General features: G+C 40.5%; 1 protein-coding gene across 6 annotated transcripts in view; it reads right to left on the reverse strand.

Moving 5' to 3' along the window:
- bcas3 (BCAS3 microtubule associated cell migration factor) overlaps nt 1-15114 on the reverse strand; it is a 327897-nt gene that overhangs the window by 155428 nt on the left and 157355 nt on the right. The gene's annotated exons all lie outside the window — the stretch shown is intronic.

The raw sequence follows: 15114 nt of genomic DNA on the forward strand, positions 1-15114 counted from the left end.
GCAATTTTCTTGGGGTTCACCTCCATGGTACTAAGTGAATAATTTTTTAACACTGAATTTGCTGGCTGAAGAAAATGTAGACAGTGTCTGTCCGTTCAGCAACCTGTAATTTTGGTCAGAAATCTGGAAAAATATATCTTCCTGCATCAAATGGACACTAGTCACTGCTCCTTTTACAATGTTCTTCTTGGTGACAGAACATCTTGTCCATCAGGATCTTTCTCCAGACTGTAAATCAGTCCTGCCTTTATTGTAAGGGAAACAGAGTGAAGAACTGGGCCAGCATACAATCCAAAATAGTAACAGTTAAGTGCACCAGCTGTCCAATCAGCTGGCTTCTGTTCCCCCTCCCAGCCAATTACAATGTGATGGGGGCTTGAGCAAACAAAGCATTATGGGTCGGTTAAGCCTTCCTCTCATCTCCAGGAGTTTGCTGTCGCTTTTCCTGAGGCGCACACACAACATCTGCAAACACCTGATAGGCCTGAGTAGTGGCCTTCAGTCCCTTTGGTTGCCCAGGTTAAATTGTTACCACCTTTCTCTAATCCCGACTCTGACAATTAACTGTACAGCTGAGCACTTCAAAGCCGTCAACAGCCAAAGGGGTTAACCCAGACGCTCCCAGAGATTTGTTTTTGATTTTACTGAGATCCCCAGACACTTTCATCTTTGGCCCTCGCTCCTTCTTCCTCTTTAAATCCCAGAGGGCTAGCCGAGGGCAGGGGGAGTCGCAGCTAATTTTGCTAAATTCACTGTGATATTTGAAGGCTAATTTTTGAGTTCCCACAAGGTTATCAATACAAACAAAAAGAGTGTGAAATGTAATCAGGAGAAAAAATATGGTGTCTATTTGTGTTTGCAAAGCAAACAATATATAGCTCGGTGGGAAAGAAAATATTTTACTATGAAAGCTGAGTGTGGGCTGCTTGACATATATAGAAGTTGGTCAAAAGAACAAATTTGAGTGCTCAAAATGTTTAATTGGTGTCACAAAATACGACCTTAGTTGCTTACTTAATCTTTAAGTTTGAGTGGTTTCTGGATGAATACGTAGCAGAATATTACCAAAACGCACCATGGCATTTCTACTTAATATCTCTACTCATAAACAAATCAGATCTTTTGTATGCTTGTTTTTCAGATTTTAACAATGGAAAAAATAGGAGTAAGATTTTAATACTTTTTTCAGGAAGAGAGAATCTTTGGGTCTATCTACCTCCATTAGTCTCCCAGCCAGTCTTTTGACACTTCAAACATTCTGTGCTGTACATGTTGTTGGGCTTTGCCACCTTTTCCACGTCTCTGCCACTTACTGTGTTCGCTGTACTGGGCACTACCAGCCCGGTCCCTTCAGCTCTGTCAATTTTAAGTGAATGTATGTATATCAGGGGTGGTAGATTACTTGATGTGTGTGTCGGTTGGGGGTAATAGTGTGTTAAGAGCTAGTCCTCCATGCAGCCTGCCCCTCCTCTATCCCCCAACAGTCTCCCCTGCAGCGTCTCAGCAGGAACTGGAGCAAATGCGTTTAGGAATTAAGACTGGGGAATGGCCTGAGGTGCGTGTGTGTGTGTGTGTGTGTTTGTGTGTATATGCGTGTGTCTCTGCACATGTGGGTGTGTATTATCGTGGAGTTGTGCTGCTCTTTTGCGGCGCGCCAGCTCCTGCCGGCTGCCCCAGGATGTGGCCTGTCACTTCACATAGCTGCTGATGAGCCACACAAGTGTCAGGAAAGGTGAAGACGGAGATAACACCATCACACACACAGACACACACACTAGTGAGATCTGAGGGAAAAGGCAGGCGATGCTGCCTACATGTGGGGTGGAGATGTTAAGAGTTGATTCAAAAGATGAAACCTCATTGTGAAGGTTTCGATGATGACGCAATACTATCCAGCCTCATATCCCACAAAACTATGACTCAGCATAAGCAGGGAGGAATAAAAACAAAAGATTGAAGAAAAAAAGAAGAACCCACTCAACTTTCTTGGATGTCATTATGAATCTAAGTCTGGCTCCAGTCCCACTCAACAGTTCTTCTTTTTCTGCTACTGTTTATTGTTCAATGATATTGTAATACTGTGAATGGAAAATAACAGGAGACACAAGTGTTTCTGATCAATCCTGGGACTGCTTGCTGATATCAGAGAAGAACACAGAAAACCACCTGAGCTGACCGCATAGGACGAAGCCCACCTGCATCTCATTTACAGCCAACCTCAATACATGTACGTGTATCAGCAGAAGAAGACTTCTTTAAATCCCAAATCCAACAGACTCTGTCGATAAAGTAAGAGGACACTTTTCTTTCCCCAAGTACACGAGCCACACACTTATCCTTTTCTACTCCCGTGTCCTCTGTCTTCTGAACAACCAAGCATAGCTGATGTTAAGTGCCATGCTATAAGCTGGAGCAGCTTTAGAGCGCCCGTGGCTCTGTGCAGCACCCAGAGGCTCCATATGCTGCTGAGCAACATCACAGAGCACCGACGCCAAGGCAAACACACACACACGCACACACACACACACACACACACACACACACACACACACACACACACGCACTTTGTACAGGCACATTTTTTAATTTTTTTTATTAGGTGATTACAGAGTCCTAAATTAGCTATAATTGCTACATATGAAAAAATAATCAAAAATAAAGTTTTTGTTTGTAAGGAAGTGCTAACTCCCTCACTGTGTGCTGTATACAATTTTAATTGTTGAACTGATTTGCTATGTTGGATGATAAAGTGAGCATAGTCATATTAGTTAAATGTAATCATAAAAACAATGAAATGAGGAATAGTACAAGACAGACAATGTGGTTTTCACCTATTTCCAGTCCTTTGTGCTTCTGGGCATGGGCTTAAAGAGGGAGCACGCCTCTATAGGTACTCTTTATGAAGACTAAATGGAGGTGGGGTATTGTTTGGATTGGAAGATGGAATGAGTGGAAATCATTACTTTGATAAGAGAATAAAAGTCAACCTGTTTTTCGGCACACCTCCTGGCCAGCGTGATGTTTTTGCGATCCTGCATCTCACATTGTTGTTGCTATTTATATAGTAATAAAAAAAAAGTTTTATTATTCTATTATCAAACTTTATAATTCTTAATTTTCCTTTTTTGTTATGTAAAGCACTTTTTCTTTTTTTGACATATCTACATGAAAGATGCCATATAAACAATATTTATTGTCAACAAGTACTTGAGACATGGCAGGATGGAGGTGCCAGAGATCACCATCACTGCTGTACCTGTCAACACCAACCACATCAGTCTTTTTTCATGTAGAGTTGGTGATCTTCTGCTACATAAAACAGAAATGTATTTTTTATTTTATTTTATTTTATGGTAAACATTAAAAAGTGTATAGAATTTTAACAGCAATGTCTCCTTCATTCAAAGACCAGCTCTGTTTCAAATGTCAGCGTGTCTGTGCTTGGTTTGACATTATCATAACATCATATTCTGTTTAACATGATTATCTTATCTTTAATATCATAATACAAACCATATGTGTAACTTTAACTACTCTTGTGGAGGGCACAGCAGAGTTCAGGTGAGCAGGCAGCATGGAGTTCAGAGATACAGGTGTCAGATTCAGAGAAAAGATCTCAAAATGCACAGCAGAGATGATTATTTAGAATATCTCCAATATTATAGTTCTGATAGTTCAACCACGATCCCCCCCAAAAAGGTTGTGACACACAATTTGAAATTCATCGTCATCGTCAGACCACAACACACTTTTTGCCCGAACGACCAGAACCTTTCAATTATGCCCAATCATGACACAGTCATCTGCAAAGAATGAATCATTTTGATCATGCCTTTTATTTCCCTTTTACATATATATTTTTTGGATTGTGTGTCAGGCACCAATCAGAATGAGTGTGTATATATGTGAAAAGTGTCAATATTAAATACTTTGTCTTTGAACTGTATTCACTTGAACATAGTGTGTTATATTTATGGTTTCCATACGTTTTTTGTGAACGAGGTTGTAAGTTGAAAAATTCAAATCACCTCAATATCGTCTATCAACCATTCATCATTGTTACGTGATCGGAATGCCAATCAGCACGAACCTAGGTCTACAGTTCAAGAGAATATGGAAACCTATTCAGACTAAAGGCTGTACTGTATGTATGACCCACTGTGGGATAAAGTCATACCATGGAGTGACTGACTAATGCAGCAGTCCTGCCTCTTATCATGCACCATTATATGGATATTCTGTAGGTGAGCTCTTACTATATGAACATAATCTACAATAATCTATGTCTTTTCATCAAATTACCAACCTTCATCTATAATATGCAGTCAGAGGGCTTGAGAGCGACCCACAGATCCCGATGTAATTACACACTATGCCTCTTCCCGGCCCACATACCATTCTGTCCCAATTCCCCACTGTTTGGAAATCAGGGCTATGCTGGTGACAAGTTACAGTACACATGCCCCGGTTAACCTTTGATGTGAACATGTTCTTTTCTGGGGGAATGATATGGAGGCCAAAACCACGAGGGGCTACAGACTATCCCTGCAAACTGTACGGCTTCAAAGTCCTGTCTCTAATTTGAACCTTTTGTGCCACTTAAAAAGCCCATGGACTAATTTGACTCTGGCATGTAACAACCGTTTGGAGGAATGTTTGTCTGTCGTGTGTGTGTGAGTTAGTGTGTGACCACAGGCCTACCTGCTTTGATCATGGCACTGGAAGATTATGACAACACACACATACACATACACACACACACACACACACACACACACACACACACACACACACACACAGGAGATTAATCAAAACTACATGCAGCACCATGTCTGTGTCACTGCAAAGAGCATGTAGACACAGATGCATGAACACTGAGATAAGACTTACAGATCACTTGTGGTATTAAAATCTTATTTACTTACATTGGAACAGCACTCAATCCACGATTCCCACTAAGGCTGGGGCAAGTGTTTGGCCCATTGTGGATTTAATAGCTTAATATCTAACCTTCCAAAGACAAAGGTTAAGTGTTTTCGTGAATGCATCATACAGCATCACCCAGAGACCAGCGTTACGAGAGTGGAGCATTAGCAGAGTGGAGCGCTGAACTGCAGCACGATCATTTGGTTTGCAGTTTCCAGAGGAACACACCTGTGCAGTCATTTGAATAAAGACAGTTTTCCTTGGAATGAATGTCACAGCAAACAGAGGATTCTCGGCTGGCAGCAGACTGCAACATGTTACTGCAGTTCACCTTTCGGATTTAAAAACTGATGTAAACTCTTTAACTACTTTCTTTGCTTTCAGACAGTGAGCTTAACTGACAGTTATGCTCCATGTTGCAATTTAGTGGACTAAAAAATGAGTGAACGGTTTGGCACATGGTCTGCTGGAATACGTGGCTATAAATAGTGCCCCATTTTTAATTATTAAAAAAGTCTCCACCGATTTCACTTTGCACCGCTTTAACATTGTCTGGCTCATGATGGACACAAGGATGTAGCAAACATCAATGCAGTGCAAAGTGAGATCTTTTCAGGTATTTATTCCACACATTATATTTCTTTATCAAAACCTGGTGCCTACATTACCCCAAATGCAACTGCAGACTGTTTGGTTTTAGATTTAGATTTGTTGTGTTAGTATCAGCTAATGTAGCCTCAAGCTGAGTTGAGGAGCGGACTACAGAGGTCTGATAAGCTCATAACTCCCAACCTCAGATTCATTTTCATTTCCTTGTCCTCAGTAACAAACATCATGCAGCTGCACACAAACCAGGCTTCCAGGTGTGGCATTTAACTTTAAATCGACACATGGTTTTGATTTGAGACTCGATTCTGAATGGAATTGTGACTGAAGTGTGAGATTCCCAAAGATAACTAACCCTATTACACAATCAATGTGGGATGTAAAGACTGAATGCAATGCAGGGAGATGAAAAAAGACTTTTAGGGAACCTCAATGCCTCACAAATTATGAATTATTCCTCAAAAGGAAAAAGGTCTAACATGCTGGAATCACAGAGACAGGATTATACAAAAAACATAAAACGGGTTAGACCCTCAGTTTATGTTGTGTTATGTCAGCACTGCTGTATTTCAACTAAATTCTCTATTTGACTACTAAAACAAAAAAACACACACACACAAACAACATACCAATCCTATTACAACTGCAACCAATAAACACACACGCACACAAACACACATTGCTTACACTCCTCTTATATCAAAGACGATGTGAGGAATTCCCTTCGGCGTGACAGACAGGCGTTTTCCATGATTCTAGCCAACTGTGGCCACGGTGGCCATGACATCAGCAAGAGGGAGCTACCTCTGGGGACCAATGATTAATTAACATGGCTTCAGCCGGCAGTGCCGCACAGGATGTGATCTAATTGACAGTGGGTAATTATGTAATGGCCTCGCCTTGTAAAAGGAGATGAGCTGGAAGTACTGTAACTCAGAGTGGAAATGCAGAAGTGCCGTGCACACTGGAAAACACACACACACAACTAAATGAGGCTGGTTTGTTTTCCTGTCGTTGCCCTTTTACCCTGCCGAAGTGGGGGTGGTTTGCTGGGCGTCGAGGGGGTGGTGGAGGTAGTCATCCCTCGCTCGGTAATGGGCCCGCCTGTGTTTGTTTTCCCTGGCTGAAATGTCATGAAGCAGTCGGGCCCTTTGATCCGGAATTAATGTCACCACAATATGTGTCATTATCTGGGAGCCGGGCACCACTTCACATCCCACTTATTGGAAAAAGAAACGTGACTAAGATGCTGCTCACTAAATAATTTGTACAGGGCAGGGAGGTAACGCATGCCAGTGGAGACCTGTGATTGGGTGAGTGTGGAAGAAACCGATCACAAACACAACAACGTGGCACCTGTGAACATCTTTAGTGTTTAGTCATGAAGAAATGAGGCAGACACTAAGCAAAGATGCTACAGTGCAGTTTACAGTGTAGTTTACTATGAGGCTTCAAGTCCCCGTCAAGTTTTATCTGTCCATCTGTCCTCCATCCTCCAGCATCTGGACCAACACTGACACAAAGTCATATTTTCGGTATGTGCAGGTATTCTTCATGGCGTTTGTCATTTGTGTGTCATTTTCTCATAAACATAAATAAAAAGTTGTTGATGACGTCATCCTGCACTCAGGGGCGTGTACTAATTTTACATCCAATTAAACGTTTTCCCTGTCCTGATGCCGCCGGAGTGAAGTGCATCTATGTCCGGGCTTCACTGATTACTGTAGAAAGCACAACTTTAGAACTTCATTCATGATTCTGGTGAAATTGGCTCAGATTTTATTCACAATATATCTGCTGCTTTTCCCTCTGATGTGCTCCAGCTGATTTGCAGACTTTATGAAGCAAAGATTTATAAGTAGTAAACTGCTAACTGTTGTTAGTTCGGTCAGCCGTGTGATGCCAGGAACCAATCATAGTGCTAGTTTTCAGTCTTCATTAGTGGACTGGGTTTCCTCCACTGAGTAAATGATATGATTCGTTCTAAATGTTCTGTTTTGTTGTAAAGAAGGAACACTTTAATACCAATAACTGCACTTTTGTAAAAGCATACTCAGTGAATCATATTTTTCTCCCTCTATCAGTATGTGGCAGTATGCTATATGTTAACGGTGATGATGTATTGCAACACAAATGATCCTAATTAGATACTGAAAAACGACTGCTGTCATCAGCAGTGAACAGCTGAGAAAATAAAATCAGTCTGCGCCTACTCCACTGTTTTTAGAAAAATGCAGATCAAATGATTCTGTGATCACTTATTATTATTATTATTATTATTATTATTATCTTGTACTTCAATAAAACCTTAAGCAGCTACGTGTGAATAACAACCTGGTGCTCTTCCTGTCCTCTACAGTTACTATAGGAATAGTAGCTGGTATCATCTGTTGGCTTTCTAGTTTGGCTGGGCGGGCACACAGAATGACCAAATCCACATATTACAGAAGAGGAGGCTGTCACTGTGATCATGAGGAAGGTAAAGTACAAGTTGAACTTAAAGTGCCGACCTGGAATCAGATTAGAAACGGCTTTGATCTTAATCCTGACGCTAGAGGAAATGAGGAAACGCTAATACAGCGTTTTTGGGCACCCTTTGATGTTAAAAATGGGGCGTGGGCCTGAACACGGCGAGTGACCTAATGAACAACAACTATTACCATTTGCCATGATGTGATTCTCTTTCCTACAATGATCACAACATACTGCCGCCCCCGAATTCTTCCTCAACTTAAAGATCCCAGGAACAAATATTAACGCTGCCGTGTTGTGTTAAGGTCAGGAATTAGTGTCTGAATATGGAATACAGGCCTTAGAGGAAAAGAGAGGGCATAAAAGTGGCTCTGCAGAGGGCTAAAATAACAGTCTGACTACACTAGTCTCAGCTCCATCTGCTTCTAATTACTCACTATCCTTGAGATGGAGGAGAGAGGGGGGTGAGTACAACAGGAACTCATGTCAGCGCTGGGTTACATGACTGACGGAGGCTGGGAAACGAACTTGCTTCATTTCAGGATAGCAAGCCCTGTTACCTGGGAGCTGTGTTTTCATGCATGTCTCAACTTGTGAGCGTGTGTATATGCGTGTGTTTGCTTACATGCACATATATTCCAGCGTTTCTCAGTGCTGCTATCACTAATTTGCTGCCACAGTGCATGAGGCGGACTTCAAACAGCCCTTGCATGCATCACAGACTTTCAATTTGGCCAAGTGAGCAGACACAACAACAGACTGGGCCAATGCTTCTCTGCACTGTGTGTGTGTGTGTGGGGGGGCAGGGAGAATAACGTCAGAACTGATATGTACAGTATATTAGCGCTAACATGAGTAGTATGCTAATGACTAAGCCAGTGATCCAGCACTAGTCCACCAGGCTAGCAGCAATGACTCACTAATCACAATTCATTTAGTCACAAGCATTAGAGACTTGCCACCACAGCCCACATACTACACAGTGGAGCATGTGTGGATTATGCTATGCTCGGTGCAGCATAGTGCAGCGAGCCACTGCCTGATTAGCATCATCGCTCTGTCAAAATAAGCCCGACTGTGAGGCACGGCGCTAAGGTAACCTAACGTGTGTTCCTTCCACATCGTGGAAGGCACTGTCTGAGTGACATGACCAAAACAAATAATGACTGTGAAAGCTCATACTGAATTTATCATTACTGCTGCAGTGTGACAGTCACAACATGTTGATGGTACATTAGGCTAAGACTGAGCAGGGACAGACTGAAATGCTGCAGGGGTGTTGCAAAAGGGCAAGAAAAAGCATTATGATCAGCTTGATCTATATTCATTTATGTTATAAAAGACGATTAAAGGAAAATGTGAGATAAAAGACCTCCTTATTGACGTGCATAATGTGGAGCTGTTAGGTGACGTGGCTTGTGAGACTTGAAATTTATTTGATTTGATTTATTTTAAGACAAAGGAGAAAGAGATAATCAAACAATACCTTGTTGAATAATACAAAAACTAACGTGAAATATGTTTTGATGATGCTATTGGAGAGAGCTATTGAGTCCTTCACTTTATTCCCACTGATGACTGTGAAGGCCCAAATCGTTCAGAAATCCCTCGTGTCCTGTAAGGAATAACCAGGGTTTTCCTTCCTTGTTCCTTGTCACTTATCTGTAATTTAGAGCAGAGGTCTTCAACCAGGGGACCGCAAACTTTTGTCATAATAGTTGACATTTAAAAAAAAAAATGATAATGAGTAAACTGCAAGCATCAATATGCAATAATAAGTTACTTTTGACAAAAACTATTTACAAAATAAATTATTCCATTAAGCATAAACATTTTATCAATCACAAACACATATACACTGTAGGTAAATAACCCAGTATATAAATAGGTTAATAGGGTGAAATAAAAGGTGAATAAAGTAAATAGTAAAGTTATTTTAGGCCAGGCTTAAAATGTGACACAAGCACAAAAATAATGAATGACACGTGGGGGTCCCTGTTCTGTTTGTCTATCGTCCAAGGGGTCCTTGGGCTGAAAAAGGTTGAAGTCCCCTGATTTAGAGTTTTCAATAATCAATTTCAAATCAAATCAATTTTATTTGTATAGCCCAAAGTCACAAAGTACATTTGCCTCAGAGGGCTTTACAATCTGTACAGGGAGTGACACCCTCTGTCCTTAGACCCTCGGTTCGAGTGAGGAAAAACTTGCCCACAAAAACCCTTTTAACAGGGAAAAAATGTGGAAGAAACCTCAGGAAGAGCCACAGAGGAGGGATCCCTCTCCCAGGACGGACAGACGTGCAATGGATGTCACGTGTACAGGACAAATCAACACAAACATATTGTACAATGACTGATAAAATGACAATGAATTATAATGAATGATAAAAATGATTACAGTAATAGATATGGTAGTAATAATGACAGTAATAATATATGTAGTGGGCGTCATGCAGGATCCATGCTGATGACTGAAATGTGTTTTAGCATCTCTAATAGACTATAAGTGCCTGAAATAAAGCACTTTGGCTGCATTATATTGACATTAGCTGATACTACTTTCAGTAGCTTGTGAAAAAAAACATTTATTTCCTGTAGTACTTCATTTTTAAAAAAATAATTTTTTATAGTTTTTTATGCACTGAAGACCAGGGCAAATCTCTTCAATGTAAAAATAAATAATGATTCTGATTCTAAGGGGACAATATTCTACATATGCACCACATTTGCTTGTTATATCCCATTACATCACTGCTTTATTTAGAAACATCTTTAGAAACTCCACTTGGACAAAAGAAATCTTGGAGTTTGGCTGAAGCTCAGACACTTGCACGACATGTTTGGATTAATGGCGCCATCGCTGGCTGCTGGCTAGCCAAGGTTAAGAAAGGCACTATCAGCTCTGTTTATTAGTTTGATTGTTGTTGTTGTTGTTATTAGATCTAGTATCCATTATCTCTGATTCAAGGTTCCTTTATGTTTCTAGGAAAAAAAAATCTGAGAAACAAAAAAAATCACAGTGGAGAGAGAGGCAGAGACAAATGTCATGTCAATGTACCGCGGACTCTCACCAGTCAATGAGTAACACACATACGTCCTCACACACACACACACATCTTACACACAGGGTGAGTCACAGTGGCAGAGGCATGGGAGCAAAACAACACTCTTGACAGCATTTGGGTTAGTCATCTCACACTCACACACACACACACACACACACACACACTTAGATGAGTGGAGTGGACTTTGTTTGGACCTCAGTAGTGACCCCTGTCTCTTTTTAGCCAATCCTTTCCCATCAGCTTTCTTCCATGCTTACACACACACACACACACACACACACACACACACACACACACACACACACACACACACACACACACAGCTAAAGGTGTGTGGGACACATAAATCAGCCTTGAGGCAGATCTTTTATAAGAGTACAGTATGTACATTACTGTCTACTAAACATTACGAGATGTAAGCTTTGATTTGGTGAATTAATATTTTAATATTTAATGATTTAATTTAATATATTTACTACTTTGCCAGAGTCAGACAGACAGAAAGTTGTTGTGCTGTTGTTTATGTTTGATCCACATTTCTTGTTAGACTGTTAATTCTGAAGGTTTCTGAAGAGTCGTTGTGAAGCTCAGTGTTGGAAACTTTAACAGCATACATTAACAGGAATTTACGGGAATATACAGGAATTTATGGGAATAAACATATTAAAAATTTACAAATTTGAAGGTTGGCCCTTAACAGGAAACTTAAATATAGTTGTGAGAAATATATTTTAGCACGATCTTGACTAAAACAACCAGATTTCATGCACTTGAATATCTCCTATTCCTCAATCACATGCACATAGCACACTGCTTACTGCAGGGCTGATGAGCCCCTACCTGCACAGGTGATTTCTGTACCTGGACCACACTTTAGAGCCCAGAGCACACAGAGACTATTGAAGACACACATTTGAGTCTGTGGACTACATAATATTGTTCAATAAAATAATTCAAACTTGATAAAATTCTACTTACAAATAAATCTGTTTAAGTTTTATTATTTGATTTTTTATTATTTTTTTTTAGTCTGCTTATGTCAAAACAAAATGTTTAGATTTATATTTGGATATGATACAGCTGGTTTAAAATACCCCCAATTTACAGTTAATTCCCATAAATTTCCATAATTCCCATGGAGTTTCTGATATGGAACATTCCCAAAATTCAAATTTCCATAATTTCTGGAAAGTTTCTGGGAAATTTGCAAAAAAAAAGAAAAGAAAAAAAAATCCTTTCCAACCATACATGTGAGTTATATATAAATTCACTCTCAGTACAGTTGTCATCAATGGGGAAATTAGCTATAGAGACCAAAACAGTGTGTAAACATGTTTATTTCTGCTGCGAAGTTGGACATTTTAACATGGGGACTTATGGAGACTGACTCACTTCTTGAGCCAGACTCAAGAGGTCGTTTGAGGAACTGCAGTTTTGGCACTTTGTCCTGGCTTCAGTTCAGACCAAATTGCTGCTTGGTCAGCAGAGATTCCGTAAGTTGTGTTTAAATCAAGAACATGTACACTAATCATCATTGTCATTGAAAAACAGAGCTGAAACCATCAGTGAATTAACTGATTTGATTTGTTGGCAACAACATTTGACTATTGGTCAATATTGTCATTGATAATGACAATCACTGTTGTTGTAGTACTAGCACAATCTTCGACAGAGAACTGTGGGGGTAGCCAATCGGCAACAAGTGTTCCCCTATACCTTATATAAATTCAAGCAGATTATACTGTGGAGTCCACATATAGAAACAATACAAAGGTTCATGGTTGCATGTTTCTGTGACTGTGATTAATGGTACTTATGTTTGGGTAATGACTCCACTGAGACAAAGCTGTTTCTGGGTTGTTACAGCAAACCGCTGTGATTTCATTCTGTGAGAGATTTGTCTCAGAACTGGAAAAATTGCTTCAATTCTTTTTCATTTGTTAGATCAGCATAAATGAGTTGCAATACAGGCACAGGAGTGTGTGTTTGTGAGCGTACATAGTGACATTTCCCTAATGTAGCAGTAAATGCGCCCCTCATTAACAGCTCTCTGACAGTGATGTGGGCTGACGAGAGCCCAGACGCCTGGCTCCTGGACTGGTGCCGTGATGGGGCACACACACACACACACACACACACACACACATAGAAAAAAGACAGACTGACAGGCACACAAACACTTGGATCGAAGAGATGCAGATATTTCCATCCGTGTGTTGGAGTGTGTGGCTAGCTGTGTGTACCTTGGGATCTCAGTCCAGTCCAACACTCACATTGTTCTTCTTTGAAAAACATTAGGATTGAATTGAACCTAATGAGACTACCTGCTAAGAATCCACATACTGTAACTGTATCTCATATTAATCCTTAAACAAACTTCACTCTCATCCTTTGGACTGATTACATCCCCTGATCTCATTTGCAGAATTTACAGAGGCATGAAGTGTGTGGAACTTCCATTTAGTCAACATCCCCACAGTGTTGCATGACAGTGAAGAATACCGCTGTAATGTCCAACTACTCATCAATTTTGAATTTGTTTTCCAGTCCCGAATGAATGTTTATAATAACATAATAATACAGTGTGAACAGTATAAAATTTGACAAATACGAAATATGACCTGTCAGTTTTTCTTTTATTTTTGTTTGGCTTGGTTGAACTACTGTGTGTGAGCAGTATAGTGCTACAGTGTGTGTGTTTGTGTGCGTGTGTGTGTGTGTGTGTACATTTGACACAGTATTTGGGTCAGATGAGGGTCTGGAAGCACGGAGGCACATCTGTTGCAAAAAAAAGAAAAAAAAGAAAAAAGCTTTTTGGGCTAACACCATTAACACAATGGTGGCTGCTGGACAAAAATGTATCTACAGTGTGTATATGTGTGTCTTTATGAACCCATTAGTCATGCTCCATATGTCTTCTAGTGAGCGACAGTGAAAGGGTGGTGTTTGTGTGTGTGTGTGGGTGGGTGGGTGTGTGTGATGTGTCAGACTCAATGTCTACTAAGGGTGTGAGGTGGAGTGACCGACTGACCCCACCGACTGGCTTTTTATGCCTCTAAAATATCAATGACACACCCGTACACATACACACTCACACACACACATAATGGAGGATAGGATTGTGGATCGACAAAGACCAGACACAGTCGAGAGAGTGAGCAGTCTATTCACACAAGCGGGGTCACGTGAACAATAAGGTTTGGTCATAAAGAGGTCAGTTTGCCTTATGCCTGCTTCAATGAAGAGAAGGAAAGAGACCAATTCCACAGTGCCACCCTTAAAGAATCCTTGACCCTACAGTACTTTCATTAGTCTGGGCTTCATATGGTGTGTCAATGGTGTATATGGTGTGTCTGCCTGAAAATCCTATAAAGCCGAGGACACCGTTAACACTGGGAAACCAACCCTGAATAGATCAAAGGTAGTACATATTTACACAAATGAGAGTTTCATCAATGTGCAGGTGCAGTGTAACAACACTAAAAGTCTAAGGCTGCGTTCAGACTGACAAGACACACAACTGCCTCATTCATTTCAATGAGAGCACTGTGCAGGCACAGTGAGGGCAGCTCATGAAACTCTAACTTGAACTATGTGTTAGACAGAACAAGCAACATAGTGGTGATGATTCTTGAGTACAGGTGGATATTGCATCCTGATGTTAGCACAAGAAGAAAGGTTAAGAAGTCACCAAAAACATCAGGAAATATCCTCTGGAAACCGTCGACGTCCCCAACAAATATGACACCAATGGTCTGGTGTGTTGGAATGACCGGTAGACCGCCTGACTGATTTTACTGTCCTTGCAGTGGAACAAAAACTGTCAACAGTAATACTGTCCTTTTGTTTTTATGAGATGAACAGAAACATCAGCCCAGAAATTCAACCAACCCTGGAACATTTACAAGAACCTGAAACTGCTCAGTCTGAACAATATTTAATCAGAAATCGGAAGACTCCTTGCAAATTTTGCCAATTACAAAGATTCACATCACATCACATGAACTTATAGAATTCAGTTCAACATTATGAGCTGCAGCCAACAT

The sequence above is a fragment of the Larimichthys crocea genome, chromosome VII, assembly GCF_000972845.2.
Source record: "Larimichthys crocea isolate SSNF chromosome VII, L_crocea_2.0, whole genome shotgun sequence".
Lineage (NCBI taxonomy): Eukaryota > Metazoa > Chordata > Actinopteri > Sciaenidae > Larimichthys > Larimichthys crocea.